General features: G+C 44.6%; 1 protein-coding gene across 4 annotated transcripts in view; it reads left to right on the top strand.

The window, feature by feature from the left end:
• Positions 1-2,618: 2,618 nt before the first annotated feature.
• The window catches only part of tmem200ca (transmembrane protein 200C, genome duplicate a), a 64,563-nt gene continuing 44,026 nt past the window's right edge, over positions 2,619-23,155 (top strand). For 3 of the 4 annotated variants that reach the window (XM_038809711.1, XM_038809713.1, XM_038809712.1), the window contains exon 1: positions 2,620-3,103. The gene's annotated coding sequence lies outside the window, so the exon portion shown is untranslated. Of the gene's footprint in view, positions 3,104-23,155 lie in introns of all 4 variants that reach the window. The other variant, XM_038809715.1, reaches the window with a different exon arrangement.

Below are 23,155 nucleotides of genomic sequence, written 5' to 3'. Positions count from 1 at the left end.
TGGGTCTAAATCCTGGAATTCCTATATAATAATATTATTGAAGCAGCACTATCAGTAAGTGCATTGTCATAGTTCAAAGAAAAGGCCCTTGTCATTCTGTCAGGCAATTATTTTTATTATTTGTTAAATTCACTTTTACAGGATGTGGACTTCTCTGGCTAGGCCAGCATTTGTTGCCCATCCCTAATTGCACTTGAGAAGGAGGTGGTGAGTTGCCGTCTTGAACCGCTGGAGTCCATGTGGTGTAGGTACTCCCACAGTGCTATTAGAGAGGGAATTCCAGGATTTTTCTCCAGCGACAGTGAAGGAACAGCAATATACTTCCAAGTAAGGATGGTGAGTGACTTGGAGGGGAATGTTCAGTTGGTGGTGTTTCCATTGATCTGCTGTCCTTATCCTTCTAGATGGTAGTGCTCATGGGTTTGGAAGGTGCTGTGTAAGGAGCCTGGATGAGTTCCTACACTGCTTCTTGGAGATGATGCGCACTGCTGCTACTATGCGCAGGTGGTGGAGGGAGAGAATATTTGTAGAAGGGGTGCTAATCAAGTGGGCTGCTTTGTGCTGGATGGTGTCAGACTTCTTGAATGTTGTTGGAACTACACTCATCCAGGCAAGTGGGGAAAATTTCATCACACTCCTGACTTGTGCCTTGTAAGTGGTGGACAGGCTTTCGGGAGTTAGGAGGCGAGTTATGCACCGCAGCATTCCTAACTCTGACTTGCTCTTGTAGCCACAGTATTTATATGGCTCGTCAAGCAAGAGATACAAATCAATAACTTTCTCACTGATGCTCATTTGGGTTCTGCCAGGGCTACTTGACTCCAAACCTCATTACAGCCTTGGTCCAAACATGGACAAATGAGCCGAGGTACTGCCTTTGACATCAGACAAATTTTTACCAAGTGTGGCACAGATTGAGAATGGGATGGAGGCAGGTTCAATCGAAGCATTCAAAGGGGAATTAGTCTGTTATCTGAAAAGGAAGAATGTGCAGAGTTATGGAGAAAAGGCAGGGAAATAGCACTAGGTGACTTCAAAAATGCAGTGCAGACACAATGGGCTGAATGGCCTCTTTCTGTACTCTAACAATTCTGTGATCAAGGAGTCCTAGCAAAACTGAAGTAAATGAGAATCAAGGGAAAATTGGTTGGAATCAAAGGAAGATGGTGTGGTTGTTAAATGTCAAAAATTCAGCCCTAGGACATTGCTGCAGGAGTTCCTCAGGGTAGTGTCCAAGGCCAATCCTCTTCAGCTGCTTCATTAATAACCTTCCCTCCATCATAAGATCTGAAGTGGGTATGTTTATTGATGATTGCACAGTATTCAGTGCCATTCACAACTTTTCAGATTCTGCAACAGTCCATGTCTACATGCAGCACAACCAGGACAACATCAGGCTTTGATTGATAACTGGCAAGTAACAATCATGCCACAGATGTGCCGGCAATGACCAGTGAGAGAGAATCTAACCATCTGCTCTCAACATTCAGCAGCATTACAATCACTGAACATCACACCATCAACAACCTGGGGGAGATACCATTGGCAGCACTGTGTACCATCTACGAGATGCACTGCAGCAAATCGCCAAGCCTCCTTAGGTAGCAACTTCCAAACTCACAATCTCTACCACCTAGAAGAACCAGGGCAGCATGGGGACACCACCATTTGCAAGTACTGCTCCAAGCCACACCATCACAACTTGGAGCTATGTCATCATTCATTCACCAATCTGGATTAAATTTCCTGTAACTCCCTTCATAACTGCAATGTTGATTTACCTGCACCAGATGGACTATAATTGGTCAAGAAAGTAGCTCTCAGGGGCATTTAGGGACGAGTAACAAAAGCTGTCTTTGCCAGCAATGCTCACATCCAATAAAAGAACAAATAAAATGAAGCAAAGTGAATTCATTACAGGCTAAAAGCTTCGATAAATGCCCTTGTAAATTATGAGATGCTCAAAAGCTCAGTTTCAAATTATCTTTCTATTGTGCCGATAGTATTTGAAGCTATTTTAGCAGATGTTACAGAAAAACATTTGAACTACAGTATGAAAATAATTTATAATAATTTGACAACAGGGATTTTTCTTCGATAAGGTAACAATTTCCACTGGGAAGCTCAAACGACGGTGAAAGTAAAAGTGCAAATTAGGCACTGATGACATCGATGGAATAAACAGATCAGAGAAGAACTTAATGCATTTGGGTGTCATTTAGTTTCCTGATTATGGTTTTTTAATGCAATGAGAAGATAATGAGCATATTCCTGTACACAGCATGATGAGTAAGCACTCAAAAGCCTGTGGCGGCAGCTGCACATATACATTTTATCTTTGTGAGCTCCATGAGCAGGTATAAGAACACGTGCTATGAAGGATTAGTAAAATCATAGTTTTAATTCTGTTTTAAAGGGGCTAAGGTAGAAAACGAGGTTCTAATATGTGTTAATTACCAAGGATATTGCCATTTACTGTATCTCTCACAGTACAAACTCAGGTGTACATTTCGCTTCATGAAGTTCCTGTTCAGACATCGGTTAATTTTCCTCCAATCTATATGGTGCGTTTTGTGTGTGGGGCACATAGTTTGTTTGTTTGAGACTGTTAAATCAGAAATGGTGTGAGTGATTTCCCTAGCTCTGCTTTGCTTTTCAAGCGGCGGAGTACGAGGTTTTAAATGAGTAGAGAAAGCTTTTGTTGCTGAAGAGAGGAGAGTTTAAATGGCAATTACTCCCTCATGCTGCAGCGACGGTATCCTAGCAACCGCAGAGTCGGGGAAGGCTATCGTCAGATCAGCAGCTGCACAGGGGACAAATAACAACAAAACGCAACCGGCCACTCCTCCCCAACCCCCTATTTGTTTTTGATTTAGGACAACAGATAAATAACGGAGGGCGGGAAAAAAAAATGCCAAGCCACCCAGATGATAACTGTTTACTTTCTCGACTTGCACCAGAAGATGGGAAGCGGCCTGTCTTTGCCTCGGCTGCCCGGGGCCAGTGAAGAGGCTGAGAGCGGCCGGAGCTCGCCCCCGACAGGCCCATCGAGGTCTCCCTGACTGAGCCGAGCCCAGCCGCCGGAGCCTTGAGAATCTGACCGGTAAGTGCGAGCCTTTCCCATCTCGTGCCACCCCTCCCCGGCCTCCATTTTGAAACGAGTGAGTTTAACTGTCAGCAACGTCTGGTAAATGTGTTTCTCTTCCCGCCCCCGCCGCGGGTTCCAAAGTTCGTTGGTTCCCTTCTGGATGTGACACTTTAGGAATACGATAGTGCTATTTCCTGAGAAGTAAATGTGTTTTTGATCGCGTAAGAGTGATAAACGAGTTTGGTGCTACCCTCGATTTTTCACCATCGCTTAACGGAATATTTTTTAAAAAGAAAACATCAAACAGATAATTAGAGGTTTTCGTTTTATCCGGGAAAGAGCCTAACATTCTTTGCCATGATAACATCGCCGCGAAGTAGCTTTGATCGCCACGGGTCTATTGTTTTCGTACGCTTTCAAACAAAAGAGCTAAACAAGTCAACAAACGGGATATATAACAAACCCATCCATCTGTCGCCGGCAGTCTCCAGTGCCGTCGTTCAACGGCACAAGTATAAAAGTCACAAACAAACCGGAATCTGAATATAAAACTTAATGAAAGTATTTTTTTCGGGAAAATAAATTCTACCATTTATCAGTCTGCCTCCTGTATACACTTGTTTTTACAATAAATATAATCCACGTAAAAGTGCTTGACAAGGCATAAACTGGATGGAGTTGATCTGATTTCCAAGTTGGTACACTTTCGAGAGAAAACTCACCTCTAAATTTGAGATTTTATTTGATCATGAAATCAATTTCTGGGTGCTTTGAAAATTGTCATTGACAATTTACTAGCAATGTTTTAATTTTAAAGAAGTGTAAAAACCCAAAATAATTATTCTTGCTTTTTATTATCGTTATCACTCATTATCTACTTGAAATGTGACGTTTTCCGAGCCGGTAGAAGAGGCTAAAAACTGCGCACCAATTCTTTCCTTGCAAAGTCACAGGCTTACACTTCGTTAAAATAATGTTGTCAGTACGGTTTGTTTGTTTTCCCCCCATAGAGATATACATAATAGGTATTAACAAATTGGCATAATATTTGTTTTAATCGGTTTTCTAAACTAAAACGTACTGAATTTCTGGAGAATAAAACGATCATTTTCCTCAACATGTAACCCCCTGCTGCATATGCTCGGTGTGAAACCTGTATCTACTTGTTCGAAGCATGTGCCTGTCTTAAGGGTCTGTAAATCTAAAATACACTTTTGTGTAAATTTAGTTATGTCACGTGGTAGCGTAATTGGAGTTTTACCCATAAAATGTTTATTCTTACATGGTCTACTTGAAATTCTAAGGCCAATTTCTAGAGTTCACAGCTTTGTGAAAACAAAATGTAAAGTTTATTGATTTCTGTTCAGATTGCCTGTTATATATGTATTGAAAATAGACTGGCTGTACACATGGTAGTAACAGCTAGAAAGGCTTTATGGTGGTTGTATAGAAAGGAAAGTTAACTGAAGCAACCTTACTGTATCTTGAGTGATAAAAAAGTGAGTCAGGCTGCCAATAATTGTGCTGCCAATCAGGCTTTAAAATGATTTTGCTTGTAGATCTATCTTTCTGCTATTTAATTGATGTGACAGCTAAAGACAGGAGACAAGAAAATAAATAGAAATAACAAGCAAGACCAACACTAATGCGTCTGTTCGGTGCATATTGTACCGGATTGCTCTTTCTCATTTTCCAAAGATTTGCTGTTTGGTAATTTGGACATTCTGAATTCTCCCTCCTTGTACCCGGACAGGTGCCGGAATGTGGCGACTAGGAGGTTTTCACAGTAACTTCATTGCAGTGTTAATGTTGGCTTACTTGTGACAATAAAGGTTATTATTATTGTTACCTTCTTCATCTTAATCTTTAGGAGCCATCATCAAAGAAAGCATGCTGCTCCCTCTAAATTCAGTTTTGCTCCATGTTAAAATAACGTTTGAATCACTGGAAAAATCAACTTAAAACTTATGCTTTCCATTACATGTTCTGAGGTACATTTTTGTAAATCTGTTTTAAAATGTTTATATGAAATTATTATAGACACCAAAAGAACCAGCTATTATATCAATGAGGTGAATGGGGAAAGGCTGTTTCAAACAGTTTTTAAAAAAAAGTAACTTGACTTGCTAGTCTGCAGAAAACACAAACCTTTTTCTTTATTGGAAACTGGGGCAAACTATTGCTAGAATGTCTTGCAGATGTGGAAATATTGTGAATGTTATTCCTGTTCACATACAATATCTAATTTGCAATTTATGAAATTGCATATAGTCAATCAGATCTCTAAATCAGAGAGAACGTCTTCACTAAAGAAGATGAAAAAAATCCTAAACTTATATGGAACTGAGATACTGTAATATATCCACCTATTTTGTTATGATTTCTGGAAACCTTTATCAACTGCATGTTTCTAAATCAGAATTCATAAACTTTCTTTGTTAATACTCTGACACCCATTGTCATCTTGTCTCTGTACTGCTTTCCCTCTTAAAAGCCTGTTACCAATAAGTCAATAAAATGTAAAAAAATGACTTGAATGTTTATTACAAAATAATAGGCCAGGGATGGGTTGGAGTTGCATGGGCCTCATCCATTTATTGATCCTTAATAAATCTGGATTGATATATGAGTGTGCAATTCTCACCTATCTGAATTTACACCTACACCAGTTTTATGGACATAATTTTGTCATTGTAAGTTTCCGTTCATGCACAATCAATTTATGAATTTCAAACAAAATTAATTTGACTTTTATTAATGCAAAATAAAATTATTGCATCTGTTCTTTTGGTTACTAGTGGACCACAAAATTTACTCCTCCCTTATGCTGATAACTTGATTTTATAAAATAAATAAGCTTGTATTGTTCAATTTATAAGTCTTCTGGTTATCATTATTTTGTATGTAACCCTATCAAAGACTTTAAAATATAGGTCTCCGTATGAAATATATTTACTAACCAAGAAAAATTACATGTTTATCATATATCATATCATATAAAGAATTGTCACCATACCAACAGACTAGCTTGTAGTAGGAGTTAGTATTTAATGGACAGTTTATGATGGGGGTCAAATGATTATCATGTATTCAGTAGGAAGAAAGCACTCACCGGCTATTGTGATAAAGATTTCTGTCTGCCTTGTTCCTCATTTGACAATTTTAATTGGGTGTGGAGATGGATTTGTTCTTTTCAGAATAATACAGTGCAGAAGAGGCCCTGTACTGACGCATGAAGGACACCTGACCTACCTACCTACCTACCTAATCCCATTTGCCAGCACTTGGCCCATAGCCTTAAATGTTATGACATGCCAAGTGCTCATCCAGGTATTTTTTTTAAAGGATCTGAGCAACCCGCCCAGGCAGTGCATACCAGACTGTCACCACCCTCTGGGTAAAAACGTTTTTCCTCCAATCTCCCCCTAATCCTTCTGCCCCTCACCTTGAACTTGTGTCCTCTTGTAGCTGACCCTTCAACCATGGGGAACAGCTGCTCTATATCCACCCTGTCCATGCCCCTCATAATCTTGTACACCTCAATCAAGTCACCCCTCAGTCATCTGTGCTCCAGCGAAAACAATCCAAACTCTCTTCATATCTTAAATGTTCCATCCCAGGCAACATCCTGATGAATTGCCTCTACACCTCCCCGCCCCCCCAGTGCAATCATATTGTTCCTATAATGGCATGGCCAGAATTGCACACAGTACTCCAGCTGTGGCCTCACCAAAGTTCTATACAACTCCAACATGACCTCCCTGCTTTTGTAATCTATGCGTTAATTGATAAAAGTGAGTGTCCCATATGTCTTTTTCACCACCATATTAACCTGCCCTGCTTTCAGAGGTCTATGGACAATCATGCCAAGGTCCCTTTGTTCCTTGGAACATCCCAGTGTCAGTCCATTCACTGAATATTTCCTTGTCAAATTACTCCTTCCAAAGTGCATCTCCTCACACTTTTCAGGGTTAAATTCCATCTGCCACTTTCCTGTCCATTTGACCATCCCATCGATATCTTCCTGTTACCCAAGGCACTCGACCTCATTGTTAACCACCCAGCCAATCTTTGCATCATCCGCTAACTTACTGATCCTACCATCCACATAGTCATCTATGTCATTTTATATCAATGATAATCAATAGGGGACCCAGCACAGATCACTGTGGTACGTCACTGGACAATGGCTTCCAGTCACTAAAGCAGCCTTCTGTCCTCACACTCTGTCTCCTAAAGCTGAGTCAATTTTGAATCCACCTTATCAAGTTTCCCTGTATCCCATGTGCATTTGCCTTCTTTATAAGTCTCCCATGTGAGACCTTGTCAAAGGCTTTGCTAAAATCTATGGAACTACATCAACTGCACTACCCTCATCTATACACCTGGTCACATGCTCAAAAAATTGAATCAAATTTGTTAGGCATGAACTCCCTCTGAAAAAGCCACGCTGATTATTCCTGATCAAACCTTGCCTCTTCAAGTGGAGATAGATTCTCTACTTAATAATTTTCTTCAATGGTTTCCCTACCCACTGACGTGAGACTCACTGGTCTGTAGTTCCCTGGCTTATCTCTACAATCTTTCTTAAATAGTGGGACCATATTAGCTATTCTCCTGTCCTCTGACACCTCTGCCGTGGCCAGAGAGGAATTAAAAAATTTGGGTCAGTGCCCTTGCAATCTCGTCCCTAGCCTCCCACAGCATCGTGGGCCATAATTCACCCAGAGGTGGAGATTTGTTCACTTTTAAGCCAGCTAACACCTCTGATAACTTGTCACTCCCTATGACAATTTGCTCAAGTACCTCACAGTCTCTCTCCCTGGGTTCCATGTCTGCTCCCTCATTCTCTTGGGTGAAGACAGATGTGAAGTATTGTTTAACATCCTACCAATGTCCTCTGACTCCACCCACAGATTTCCCCCTTGGTCCTGAATGGGCCTTACTCTTTCCCGGGTTATCCTCTTCCCATTAATATACATAGAGAATATCTTGGGATTTTCCTTACTTTTACCAGCCAGAGATTTCTCATATCCCCTCTTTACTCTCCTAATTGCTTTCTTAAGCTCCTTCCTGTGCTTTCTGTACTCCACTAATGCCTCCTTTGATTTGCTCCCTTTGTATTTGCTAAAAACCTCTTTTTTACCTTCTCATCAATCTCATTGAATGTCTCTGGTCATCCATGGTTCTCTTGGCTTGTTACTCCTTCCTATTGCCCTCGACGGGAACATGTTAGGCCTGTACCCTCCCCATTTCCTTTTTGGACCCCCTACCCCCCCGCCTGCTCTTCTGTGGATTTCTCCACAAGTAACTCTTTCCAGTCTACCTTGGCCAGATGATGCTTTATTTTACTCCAATCTGCTCTCCCTCAATCCAACACCTTTTTTTACAAATTGTCTATTTATTCGTCCATAACAAACATAAATTGTACCATATTGTGGTCACTATCATCAAAATGCATCGCATATCAAACACCTGTCCGGCTTCATTCTCCAGAATTAGGTCCAGCAATGCACCATCCCTTGTTGGATCCTCTACATATTGAGCTAAAAGGTTCTCTTATATACATTTTAAGAATTCCACTTCGTCTAAGCCCTTAACACGATGATTATTTCAATTAATGTTCGGAAAGTTGAAATCACCTCATATATAATGACCCTATTATATTTACACATCACTACGAATTGCACATGCATTTGCTCCTCCATTTCCACTGACTATCTGGAGGTCTATAATAAACGCCTAGCAATGTAGCTGACCCTTTTTTATTCCTAAACTCTACCCACAAAGCTTCATTTGATGCCCCTACCAAGAAATCATCTGTCCTTACTGCAGAAACTGACTCCTTAACTAATAATGCAATGCTCCCTCCTCTTTTACCTCCTCCTCTGTCTCGCCTGATGATTCTATATCCAGGGATGTTGAGCTGCCAATCTTGCCCCTCCCTCAACATCGTCTCTGTGATGGCTATTATATGTCAATCCTCGCCGTTAACTCATCTGTTTTACCTGTAATATTCCTGGCATTAAAGTAGAGGCCATCCAGCCTTGTCTTACTCCCTTGGAACCTACTACCACTGTATTCCCTCTGACTTGACTGCATTTCTGTGTTATGCTGTGTCCCTATTCTGCTAACAGTCTGCATTCTCGCCCCTGCAGAATTAGGTTAAACTCCTCCCAACAATACTAGCAAACCCGCCAGCAAGGATATCAGTCCCGTTCTGGTTCAGATGGCGACCATCCCGCTTGTACACGTCCCACCTTCCCCAGAAACGGTTCCAGTGGTCCACAAATCTCAAACCCTCCCTCCTGTAGCAACTCATAAACCACACATTCATCTGCTCTATTCTCCCATTTCTGTACTCGCTATCATGCGGCACTGGGAGTAACCGGAGATTACAACCCGAGAGGTCCTGCTCTTTAGTCTACTGCGTAACTCCCTGAATTCTTGATCATAGAATTTACAGTGCAGAAGGAGGCCATTCGGCCCATCGAGTCTGCACAGGCTCTTTAAAAGAGCACCCTATCCAAGCCCACACCTCCACCCTATTCCCATAACCCAGTAACCCCACCCAACACTAAGGGTAATTTTGGACATTAAGGGCAATTTAGCATGGCCAATCCACCTAACCTGCACATCTTTGGACTGTGGGAGGAAACCAGAGCACCCGGAGGAAACCCACGCACACACTGGGAGAATGTGCAGATCTGCACAGACAGTGACCCAAGCCGGGATTGGAACCTGGGACCCTGGAGCTATGAAGCAATTGTGCTAACCACCATGCTACCGTGCTGCCCATACAAGATCTTGATGCAAGACCTCATCCCTCTTTCTACTTATGTCATTGGTGCCAACATGTACCATGACCTCTGCCTTATCACCCTCTCCCTTCAGGATGCTATTCAGCGACATCCCAGCTCCTGGCACCAATACACTTTTCTTTAACTGTATTGTGGAGGGTGGGGAGGGGAGTTCACCTGGACGACAGTGCTACTCTTATCCAGGCAGATTGAGTCAAATATTGGAATTAGCTTTAAAATAATGCTGGGCACAGTTTGATACAAGTAGAAGCAATTTATTGAGATAACTTTGGGGGAAAAAAAGGTGTTGCCTGAGGCACATGTTATGCTGCAGATTATTCTGCAATGGACATAATCATGCCTGGTTCTGCAGGCTCAATTCTGTAATTCAAATTCGAATCAAGTGATTACTTCTGTTTCCCAGCAATTTGAGACAAATTGCTACTGATTAGTTAAAAGCAAGCTAAAGATTGACAGTTTTTTTAGAAGTACATTACAGATAGTTGTATTGCCTACAAGAGTTACTATTTTCCTTGAGAACAATATTGAATTAGAGCTTATGCCTTTTAAATTAGGGTATTCATATTTGACTCATTTATTTTTCATAATCGTAGTTTTCATTTTATTGCGGGACCGTGCTTGCAGCATTTCTAATTCTGACAAATGAAATACTGATTAACACATAAAGTTAATATTCTGTAGAGAAGAAAATAGCTCAAATGAGGTGGGAAAAAATTGTCTCTGCACTATTCCTCATCTCTCCTATGAATTGTGATTTGATTATTCATTCTGTTGTACTATTTGTCTGTAACTTTATAGCAAACCATTAATTATGCTAGACAACAAAGAAGGTGTGTAAATTATTAAAGTTCAAGCACATCATATATAAAATGGCAGAAAATATTCTTGGCTAGGTTCTGCAGTATACTTTTTTTTTTCAACTACCAAGGGGTTACGTGAGAGTCTGACATTTCTACAACTTCCAATTTGCTCAACCACGACCTCCATCACCTTTGCCTTTGTCCCATTAAAACTATTCCTCTCTTACCTTTATCGTTCCCTTAATATGGGCATCACCTCTATTCCCATAAGTCCTAGGGGTGCAAGCTTAGAACATCAATGGCAGACAATTGATTTAACCATTCATTGGTTGATCTGAATGGACCACATCGATCTCCGTCACGTCCTGCTCTCTACAAATCTTGCTCATTATTCCAGTATCATCTTGAAATGCAAAGATAACCCCGGCTTCTCTTCACCAGAGACAATCTTCTTAACCCCTTCTCTCCTTCCTCATTCACACTCAACTCCAGTGTGTGGAATGTATGGATATTGTCTCAGTGGATCGGAAGGTAACATATTCAAGAAAGGAGGGAAAGAGAATACCAGGAACTACAAGTCAAGCTGATGAAAGGCATTGTGAAAATGCTAGAACCAATTATTAAGGAAGTGGCAAAAGAGCAGTTAGAAAAAAAATAGTAATATCAGTGTCAGAAAAACAGAGGTAGTTTAAATAAGTTATAATTGTATTCTTAAATATTAGAAATAAGGTATAGATTTAAGTGGGTTTACTTTAGTAATTTTGTGAAGGATAGGGTAAAATTCTAATTAGATTCATGTTAAACAGATATGGGAATTTTGGTTTCAGTGTAAACAGTGTTTCTATTGCGCTGAGAGAGTTTACAGTGGGAAAAGTAAACATAAACTTGGAGGAGGATTGAGCTGTTGCATAGCAACCAGGTACACTTTACGGAGAAGACCTTTTTTTGAGTTTTTAAGGTCTCGCTGTAACCAGAATAGAAGGAACTTTGCAGAGAGGAGGAACATCTCTCACAGCTTTTCTAGAAGAGGAGCCATACAACTGAGTAAGAGACAAAGAAGGCAAATTCCAGAAAATTGCTAGTTAGGGAAATGAGAGAAATAAATTTTCCAGGAAGTCTGAAGTTAAACAAACATAGGAAACTAGAACATAGTACTAAGCCATAGACAGAGCTGAAAAGGAATTGGCTAGTAAGAAGCCAGAAAGATATGTGAAGTGGTCCTAAGGTTTATGAAGAGAGAGGTGAAATAACTGTGGAGAAATCAATAGCTGGATCTTTGAGTTTGTGTAAAAGCATTCAAGACAAAGGAATTGTGAAAGGACAGGTGGAAAACCTGGATGTAGATCTTTGATGAAAAGCATTGTTTGAAAGAATAAAGTGTCTTTTTGAGAATGGAGTTTGGACAATCATCTGGGGGTAAATTGAGGAGAAAACCATAGAAGATCGATTGAGTGGCATCTGCCATTTGGTTTCAGAATGGGGTGTTATCCTTGAAATCTCATGTATACTTGTGAAGTTGAGGGGGAATGAAGAGGTATTGTTTATAATTAAACTTTACATGTTTAGTTTAATGTTCTTTTCATGTTTAAAATCAAATTGACAGTCCTCCACCTTGCCTCAGAAAAGTAAAGCATTACGGTCTTCTGAGTCAAGGTTCCATTCTGAGACCTTCCTATCCATTAGTAACACCAACTAGGATCCAGCCGTACTGAGGCATTGGGTGGAGAAGCTGGCCTCGACTCCATTAGCAGCCGCCTCCGTGCAATCAGCGAGGCAAAGGCTAAGATATCAGCTCTCTCTCTCTCTCTCTCTCTCTCTCTCTCTCTCTCTCTCTCTCTCTCTCTCTCTCTCTCTCTCTCTCTCTCTCTCTCTCTCTCTCCTCTCTCTCTCTCTCTCTCTCTCTCTCTCTCTCTCTCTCTCTTTCTCTCTCTCTCTCTCTCTCTCTCTTTCTCTCTTTCCCCCCCCCCCCCCCCCCCCCCCCCCAACAGGGGGTTAGGCTTCAATTCCATCTGTAGAATTGCCGACATGGTGCTGAAAAAGGAAACCCAAATTCTCACCTGCCCAGAATATGCTTTTCTGGGCCCCGCCCACAACAATCACACTTGTCTTCCACCACTCAACAACCAACTCACCCTGCCCCTAGTAAAGTGCGGCCAGTCCACCACCTTCAACTGCATCAGCCCCAGTCTCGCACACGATGAAGAAGTGTTCACCCTATGCAAGGCCTAAAACCACACCCACTCATCTTAGTCCCCACCATGGATGCATTATCCTTCCATAAAGACGCTCCCCTCCTCCATTCCTACGAGCGACACAACCCTCCAACAACAATGAGAATGGTGGCACTATCGGAAAAGATGGGAGACCTTGCTCACAAAATCCCTCACCTGGAGGTATCTATAGTTCTGACTGTGAAAGCCCAAACTTCTCTGATAACCCCTCTGGATTCACAAACCGCCCCTCCAGAAACAAGTCTCCCAAACCTTCCACCTCCTTGTCCACGAAACCTGGCATCCAATCTTACCGGCTCAGACATGTGGAATTGCTGCCATATTTTCAACGTTGCAACCACCGCCAGATTACACGAAAACCTCCCTGGAGAAAACTGAAGCGGGGCCGTTGCTAGCGCCCGCAGCCCTGACTGACTACATGAACCTGAAATCATCCTCACCAAAACTGCCTCCTGGCCCCCACAGAAGCCCAACAACTTCTCCGCATTTGCCGCCCAATAATAGAAGATCTGACTTGGCAACATCTAGCCCCTAGATTGCCTGTCCTTCTGCAGAACCAAATCCTAGCAACCGTACCTGCCCAAATAAAGGACTAAATCCGTCTCTCTATCCCTACAAATAACACTTTTGGGGGAAAAAAAAACAGCAAATGTTGGAATAGGAACAGAAACCATGCAGAATATTGAACTTCATGGATGGCAATCAGCCAGCCAAGAACAGAGGGAGGCTATCCCTCTACAGGTCAACCTTAACCCTACCCGGCAGAGTCGTAAAGTTTAATTTCTGAAGCCGAGCACAATCTCTCGTTATCTGCACCCTGAAGTACCTAAAATGCCCATCAAACGAAATGGCCATTTCCCAGATTAGCTCCCTTCTCAGGCAGGGTAACCCAAAATAAGGTCAGTCTTCTCAAAATGTAACTTGTACCCAGAGAATGCACCAAACAGCTTCAGCAGTGCCATTATTCTCCCTATTGCGGGCACTGGGTCTGAGAGGTACAGTAATAAGTAATCATGGACTTCCGGTGGTGGCCACAGAGTGAAAGATGGTGGAGGGCTCTGGGGTGCCGTTCTCCATCCAGTGGTCTACTGAACAATTGGTGGACGACTTGGATGCTAAGTTCCAGCAACAGAGACATAAAACATGAGGAGACGAGAAAGTGCACCTGGGAAGGAAACGTACTTCGGATCGACCAGGACTTGGGTGTGGAGTTGGCCAAGCGGTGGGCCGGGTTCAATTGGATCAAGACGGACCTCGACAAGGAAGAAGTGAAGTTTGGGGTGTTGTATCCTGCTTGTCCATGGGTCAAGCAACAGAATCGAGAATTCTATTTTGATACGCCGGAGGAGGCAAGTGAATGTATGAGAGACCATGGACTCGGAGACGTGTGAGGACATTGACTTTGGAGATGCAAATGTGGGTGTGTATGCAGGGCAGATTGTTGTATTTACTGTGTTTTGGGTGTAGACTGGGTAAGTGTGTTTTACAGTTATAATCATAGAATTTACAGTGCTGAAGGAGGCCATTCGGCCCATCAAGTCTGCACCGGCTCTTGGAAAGAGCACCCTACCCAAGCCCACACCCCCACCCAACACTAAGGGCAATTTTGGACACTAAGGGCAATTTATCATGGCCAATCCACCTAACCTGCACATCTTTGGACTGTGGGAGGAAACCGGAGCACCCGGAGGAAACCCACGCGCACACGGGGAGGATGTGCAGACTCCGCACAGACAGTGACCCAAGCCGGAATCGAACCTGGGACCCTGGAGCTGTGAAGCCATTGTGCTATCCACAATGCTACCGTGCTGCCCTCAAGTTCTTGTGGACTTGTGGGTGAAGGGTGGCTGGGAGGTAGGGAGGTAAGCAGAAGCCTAGAGTGGGGGGCACCATGCTAGCCTTCAGCCTCTCAAACTGCCATGGGTCCACCCACCCCATGTGTTCCATAAATCCCAACAGCTCCTTTGCCATGTCCTAAACCTTCAGGGATCTAGGGCATGAGCGGTCCAACCTAGGTTCCAGCACCGTATTAAAATCCCCCCCCCTTACCATAAATCAGCCGATCCACATCCAGGTCTGGAATCTTTGCTAAAGCCCGCCTCAGAAATTCCACACCATCTTAATTTGGGGCATATACATTCACCAGTACCACCAGCTTCCCTCCAACTTCCTACCCCCTGGGTCAGTCAAGTTTCTTTGTATGAGGATGATCTCCTGTACATTTCTTAGAACTAGTCGGGAACTTCAACAGGATCATGGGGAATTGGGAGAGTTTGTCAGCTTTCCGGAGTGTGCGTTTAACATGGGGAAAAGTGAGGTATTCCCAATTGATGCCTGGGAACAGTAGAGGAGGTTGGGGGAACTGCTGCTCTGGTTCGTTGGGTGAGTTTTCATTACCTTGGGATACAGGTGGCACGGACTTGGGCCCAGCTGCATAAGTTGAATTTAGCATGGTAGGTAGAGGGAATGAAGGCAGACTTGAGGTGGGATTTATTACCATTGTCGTTGGCTGGTCAGGTCCAGACGGTAAAGTTTTTGTTTGTGTTCCAGAACCTCACTATTTTTGTGCCCAGCTCCTTTTTTTTTTTAGGAGGGTTAATGGGATGATTTTGAGGTTGGTATGGGCGGGGAAGGCTCCACAGGTTCTGAGGGTATTCTTGGAGAATACCTGCAACCCCTCCCTGTGGGGACAGAACCACATTTAAGCACATTAGAGAACAACCGCCTACCCTTAACAAGCCCTGTTTGAGTTTGATCCTCCCCATCAGTGCTCGGTGGACACTCCTCTAATCTGAGCACCAGGATCTTAGCGTCTACGTTTAATAAAGAGATTGGTCGATACGACCTGCACTCCACCGGGTCCTTATCCTCTTATCCTTCTTCAGGAGTAGCCCTGCACTCCACCGGGTCATTGTCCTTCTTCAGAAGGAGCGAGATGGATGCCTGAATCATAATCACCGGGAGCAACATCCGAGCCATTGAGTCCTCAAATAACTCTATTAGTGGTATATCAACTGGTCGGGAAACTTTTTTTATAAAATTCCACCTGGAACCAGTCTAGCCTCAGCACCTTGCCTGTCTGCATGTTTTGATTGCCTTCTGAACATTCTCTGCCCCAAGTGGCTCTTCTAAACCTTCCCGATCTTCCTCCTCTAATGTAGGACACTCCAACCCCTCCAAGAACTCCCCCATGTCTGACTGGTCCACTGGCGCTTCCAAATTATACAACCTCTCATAGAACGCCCCATTGACCTTCTCAGACGCAGCCTCTAGCTATCCCGCACATGAACATTCTCTTGGGAAGCCACCTTCCGCCTCAACTGGCCAGCCAACAAGCGGCTAGCCTTCTTCCCATATTCGTACATCGCTCTTTGCAGCTGTACCACTGCTTTATCTGTAGTCACCAGATTAAACTGCATTTACAGTTTCTTCCTACTAACCAATAGTACAGAAGTGGGGTCCTCCACATATTTACCATCCACCTCCAAAACTTCTAACCATCAGCTGCTGGCACTCCTCCCTATTGGCCTGCACCAACCTTGTGCACCGGCAAGAAAAAGGGGAACTTCTTGCCTCCCCGGGTGCAGAAACTGCCACAGATTCATCTCCCTCCTCATCTTTCTCATAAATACGATCAACACCTTCGCACACCCTTTCCCCGTCCACCTTCAAATCCAAAACTGTATTTCATTCACCATCAAGTCTGAGAACACGCACCAACAGATTCAAACACAGCTTCTTCCCCGCTGTTACCAGACTTCTGAATGGCCGCCTTATGGACTGAACTGATCTCTCTACGGATCTTCCCTACACTATACCCTGTATGCTTCACCCAATGTCTATATTTATGTATTTACATTGTGTATTTATCATATGTCCTATGTTTTTTATGTATGGAATGATCTGCCTGGACTGTACGCCGAACAATACTTTTCACTGTACCTCTGTACACTTGACTAAATCTAAATCAATTGATGTGTATCCATATCAGGATAGTCTCCACCACGCTCTTCATAAAACTCTACATCATCCCAATTTGGAGCATATTTATCAACCAAAACTGCTGATGTGCCATCCAACACCCCTGAGACCTCTCATATCTGCCTTCCCCCCCCCACCCCCCCCCCCCCCCCCCCCCCGAACCACCACCATCTTCTACATCTGAAATTGGACTCTTATTGATCAGAATTGCCACCCCCGGACCCTGCTGATAAAGCCCAAGTGAAATACCTGGCTTACCCAACCCTTACGGAGCCTTACCTAGTCCTTCACCCGCAAGTGAGTCTCCTGGAACAGCACCACATCGGCCCTCAAGATCTTCAAATGAGAAATAACTCTCGCCCGTTTTTCCGGGTCCCCCAGCCCCCGCACATTCCAGGTCACCAACCGAATCGGGGATCTCTCACCCCACCACCCCACCCCATCTTTGGATCAACCATTCACCCCCCCCCCCCTTCATTCACCAACCAGCACCCGCCCAAGATGGTATCAGATGGGACAAAAAAGACACTCAGTCACCGTAAACAACCTATCCCTCCCCCATCCCAAAGAAACCTCAACTACTTCCTCTTGAAACTGCTCCTATCTCCATCAACCCGTTTCCCACTCCCCACCGCCACCATTCACATCTCCTCGGTGCACAACAGGAACAGCAGGCCACAGCCTCCCCACCTCACTCCCATTTACTAGCAAACTGCACTTTGCTAGCAGGGTTGCACCCACTCCCCACCAGAGTCTCCCTCCCTAATAACCATCGAAAACACATTCTCCACTGCTTACTCTCCCCGTCACCATTTCCATATACCCATACCAACCCTTAAAACCACAAATGACAAAGCAGAGAAGCAACCCCATTCTTCAAACACTCCCAAAACACTTTTCAATTAACAATACCATAATACAAAAGGAATAATCAAACCCAAATAAAACAAAAAAAATACAAACCACATAGCCCTCCAGCACCCCTATTTTAAAACAAAGTCCCACTTCCACCATTCTCAGTTCAATCCAAACCCTTCACGAATGCCCCAGCCTCCTCTACCGTGTCGAAGAAGTGATCCCCGGGAGTTGTACACTGCCTTCAACTTTGCTGGGTAGACCACAACAAAATGCACTCCGCTCTTGTAAAAGCCACCTTCACCTGACTGAAGGGCACCTCCTGTCTTCACACCAGTTACACCGTGAGATCCTGGTATTCCTTCTCTGGTTCTTAGAAATCTTCTTGTAACCAGCTTTCAATTAGGACATGTTTCCATGCGAATTCTCCCCCCCCCCCCGAAACAAGTATGAAAAGCCAAGAACTAAGGACTCTGGTGGGAGCTACCCAACGTGCGACTCCTATATATCGCCACCGGCAGTCAGACAGTGTCATGAGTTAACATGCAGGTAAGTTGAGCAAGCAATTTAGGAATAGAAATGTTCTGCTGGCCTTTATTGCAAGAGGATAGGAGCAGAAGAGTAAAGACGTATTACTACAATTGTACAACTTTGGTACAACAACACCTATAGTTGTGTATCTTTTTGATATCCATGCCTAAGGAAGGATATACCGTATATACTCATGTGAAAGTTGGCCTTTTGGCCGAAAAAAAGACAATTTTGTGTAAAGGTTGACCCTAGTTTTTCAGGAATCATACCACTTCCTGATTATTAGTTAGTTGTAATTGCTATGGTTAATTAATTAAAGGCAAGTGTGGAATCTTTTTTAGATTTTCCTCCGCCATTATAGTAACCGTCAGAAAGACTAATGTGTACCATATGATCTATCATGATGCCTTTTGAGAAAGAATAACACGTGCATGGCTCAATTTAAACTGGAGAAAAAAGTGACCAAATAGGTTAACAAGTATCAGCAAAATGGCCCTATGGAACCATCTGACTCTGCTCCCTCAGAAATAAAGGAAGGTAGTGGTGGAATTTACCGGCTGTTCACGGCTATGGATATTCTGGTCCCACTGACAAGTGTATGGGTTTCTGGGCGAAGAGGAGTGTAGTCAACCGGAAATCCCGTTAACAATCTGGGCCAGACCAGGGAGAGAGAATTGGGAGGCTCCCCTTCAAAAGAGCAGTAAAAAGTTTCAGGTACTTGGGGGTGCAGGTGGCAAAGAACTGGGGGACCCTCCACAAGCTGAACTTTTCTAGGCTGGTGGAACAGATGGAGGAGGAGTTTAAGAGGTGGGACATGGTGCCGCTGTCGCTGGCAGGGAGGGTGCAGTCAGTTAAAATGACGGTCCTCCCGAGGTTCTTGTTTTTGTTCCAGTGTCTGCCCATCTTCCTCCCTAGGGCCTTTTTCAAGAAGGTAACGAGTAGTATCATGGGGTATGTGTGGGCACATGGCACCCCTAGAGTTAGAAGGGTCTTTTTGGAGCGGAGTAGGGATAGTGGAGGGCTGGCGTTACCCAATCTTTCAGGATATTACTGGGCGGCAAATGCATCGATGGTACGAAAGTGGATGATGGAAGGGGAGGGGGCAGCTTGGAAGCGTATGGAGAGGGCGTCCTGTGGCAACATAAGCTTAGGGGCACTGGTAACAGCACCATGGCCGCTCCCTCCCACGAGGTATACCACGAGCCCGGTGGTGGCGGCCACCCTCAAGATCTGGGGGCAGTGGAGGCGACACAGGGGGGAAGTGGGGGGTTTGATAAGGGCACCACTAAGAGGGAACCACAGATTTGCACCGGGAAATACAGGAGGGGGATTTCTGAGCTGGCAGAGGGTGGGCATTAGGCAACTGAAGGACTTGTTTATAGAGGGGAGGTTTGCGAGCTTGGGAGAGCTGGAGGAGAAATTCGGGCTCCCCGCGGGGAACACGTTCAGGTACCTCCAAGTGAAGGCATTTGCCAGACGACAGGTAGAGGGGTTTCCCATGCTTCCCGACAGGGGGGCGAGTGATAGGGTGCTATCAGGGGTCTGGGTCGGGGAGGGGAAGATCTCGGACATTTATAAGATTATGCAGGAGGTGGAGGAGGTACCAGTAGAGGAGTTGAAAGACAAGTGGGAGGTAGAGCTGGGGGAACAGATAGAGGATGGGACATGGGCAGACGCCCTAGAGAGGGTCAACTCGTCGTCGTCATGTGCGAGACTGAGTCTCATTCAATTTAAGGTACTGCATAGAGCCCACATGACGGGGACAAGGATGAGTCGGTTTTTCGGGGGTGAAGACAGGTGTGTCAGATGTTCGGGAAGCCCTGCGAATCATGCACACATGTTTTGGGCATGTCCGGCACTGGAGGAGTTCTGGAAGGGGGTGGCAGGGACGGTGTCGAGAGTGGTGGGGTCCAGGGTCAAGCCAGGATGGGGACTTGCGATCTTCGGGGTTGGGGTGGAGCCGGGGGTACAGGAGGCGAGGGAGGCTGGAATATTAGCCTTTGCGTCCTTGGTGGCTCGGAGGAGGATCCTGATTCAGTGGAGGGACGCAAGGCCTCCAAGTGTTAACACCTGGTTAAACGACATGGCAAACTTCATCCAATTGGAAAGAATCAAATTCGCCCTGAGAGGGTCGGTGCAGGGGTTTTTCAGGCGATGGCAACCCTTCCTGGACCTCTTAGATCAGAGATAGAAACTGAGGTCGTGACAGCAGCAACCCGGGAGGGGAGGGGAGGGCGGGAGGGAGGGGGGGGTGTGGGGGGGGGGGGGGGGGGGTGTGGGGGGGGGGGATAACAACGAAGGAAACACGGTATCGGTGGTGTCACGGGCAAGGCCTGCCCGAGGACACTGCCAGCAACGACAAGGTGGTCTGGCGGCCGGTTCGTAGGCGGGGGGGGGGAGGCGGGGGGGGGCGCGCGGGTAGGGGGTGGGGGGGATTCTTGTTAAGTAGGGGGGTTTGACTTTGATATAATTCAAATGTAGGGGGGGTTAAAATGTTTGTACTCTGAAAGATTTCTTCAATAAAAAGTATTTTAAAAAAAAAACAAAAAAAAAAAACAATCTGGGCCAGAAAAGCCAGCTGACAGTGTGCCTCCGCCGTCGAAAAACACGGCGGGTTGCGCGGTAAATCCCGCCCGGTATTTCAGAATTCAAGGTCAGTGCCCATGGTACACTGGATATGAAAGGCACAATTTAGCACTCCATCTAAAAGCAAATGTTTCATGGCATCTGTCACCCTAGCTTTAGTAAAAGTATCAAATTTTACTGTTTTGACACCCAAGATTGAGAAGAATACGTACCACCTGGCCTGCAATACAAATATGTCTGAAATACTGATTAACTTCAAGACATCAACAAATAAGACCGTAGGTTGATGGGGGGAAAAAAACATCCTTAGAAAAATGACTGGCCAAGTAATTATTCACAGTGGTTCCATCTTGCATGGCAGATGGCACAAAATTAAAGTCATTGGTGATTATTCAAGTACAAATCTCCTTCCAGAGAAATTTCAGAAAGGTGCTGTCATCCATGTTCACATGAAAAGCTGAAAGATTAAAGGTGGTTGCAAGAAGTAGATGAACAAAGTAGAATTTGAGAGCAGGAGGATTCCACAAAGGAATACTCATTTGGGACATGCCCAATCCCATCTTGTCGACAATGTAGTCCATGATGGTGAGATTTTTAACAATCCCAGTTGATATAACTGGTTGGGAAGATCGCAGGAAGGAACCCTGGCTCAAAAGACTGTGGATGAGATTCTATGTCCCCACGCCGGTGTGAAAAGCGGCACCAACCAATCTGGCGTCAACGGTCCCCGATAATGGGGAGTGCTCCCCTTCCTCGGGGGCTAGGTCAGCGGCGAGTGGTCCCCGCAGCTCCATTCGGTGCAGAACGGCTGGCACGAGTTCACGCATGTGCAGAACGGCCGCCGTGATTCCGCGCATGCACGGGGGTTTCCTTCTCCGTCCCGGCCCCCAGGCAATATGGCAGAGCCCCACAAGGGTCCGGCACGGAGGAACATAGGCCCCCACAGAACCAGCCCGCCCGCCAATTGGTAGGCCCCGATCACGGGCCAGGCCACCACTCCCCACCCGGGGTTGGACGGCATCCGCAGACACACCTTCCAGGTCCCGCCGTGTGGGGCCTGAGTAACCCATGCCGGTGGGACTCTGTCAAACTCGTTGGCCACTCGACCCGGCGCGGTGTCGGAGAATCCCGGCCTGTAACTTTTTAAAAAGTTAGTGTGGAGGAATATTGTCACAGAACTGCAAGAAATCTGTTTTAGAAAGGAAAAAATGTTTATTAAACATGAAGTTGAATTACTATACAGTACTCGTGTCCCGCCCAACACCAACATGGCAGTTGTTCTGCACTTTACAAGTATACATGGTACTTATCTTGACACTGTTCAGCCTTTGGACTTGAGTATAAATAAACCTCTCAAGGACTATCCAAAAGAAGTGGAAACATTGGATGTTGGAAGGCAAGAAACATTCATTAAAGATGGAAATATACAAGCAACCTCCCGAGCAACATTGTGCCCCATGAACTTGATGCCGACATTGGTACTGAGGACAAAAGCATGTGGAAAGATGATGCCAAAGTTAGTGCAACCAGCGATAATGATGAAGATCCCTATGATGATATACAGCCAGGCTGTTGGAACAAATCGTTCGGTGACTCGGATAGTGGGCAGTGTAAGCTTTGAAGGATTCTCGATCTGAAATATTATAATAATTAATTTATGGCATGTTTTTATTTTCTTTAGAATGAAAAATGAATGCTTTGCAATGGTATGAAATTAGTAAATGTTATTAATATAAATTCTTCAGTGTTGTTTATCTTTTACTTGATTCCATTGCAATGGCCTTTCCTGGATCAAAATCAATCAGGCATGTCCATCCCTCAAGTACATTACCCGTGTAAATGTCGACCCTCTGACTTTTTGCCAAAAGATTAGTCTCAAACATTCAACTTTTATCCAGGTATACTTCTCTTGACGATGCAATGAAGGGTCACCATATTGATTCCTGGGAAAAGAAGGTTGTCTGAGGAAGAGAGATTGAGTAGAAGAATGAGAGTTGCTCTCGTTGAAACATAAAATGCTGAAAGGTCTTGTCATTGTTAGATGTGCAGAGACTTTTTTTCTCCTCCCTGGTCATAGATCATAGAATCTACAGTGCAGAAGGAGGCCACTTGGCCCACCAAGTCTGTACCGGCCCCTGGAAAGAGAACCCTAGCCAAGCCAACACCTCCACTCTATCCCCATAACCCAGTAACCCCACCCAACACTAAGGGCGATTTTGGACACTAAGGGCAATTTAGCACGGCCAATCCACCTAACCTGCA

The sequence above is a fragment of the Scyliorhinus canicula genome, chromosome 10 (genome assembly GCF_902713615.1).
Source record: "Scyliorhinus canicula chromosome 10, sScyCan1.1, whole genome shotgun sequence".
Lineage (NCBI taxonomy): Eukaryota > Metazoa > Chordata > Chondrichthyes > Carcharhiniformes > Scyliorhinidae > Scyliorhinus > Scyliorhinus canicula.
This window is presented reverse-complemented; position numbering and strand designations above follow the sequence as displayed.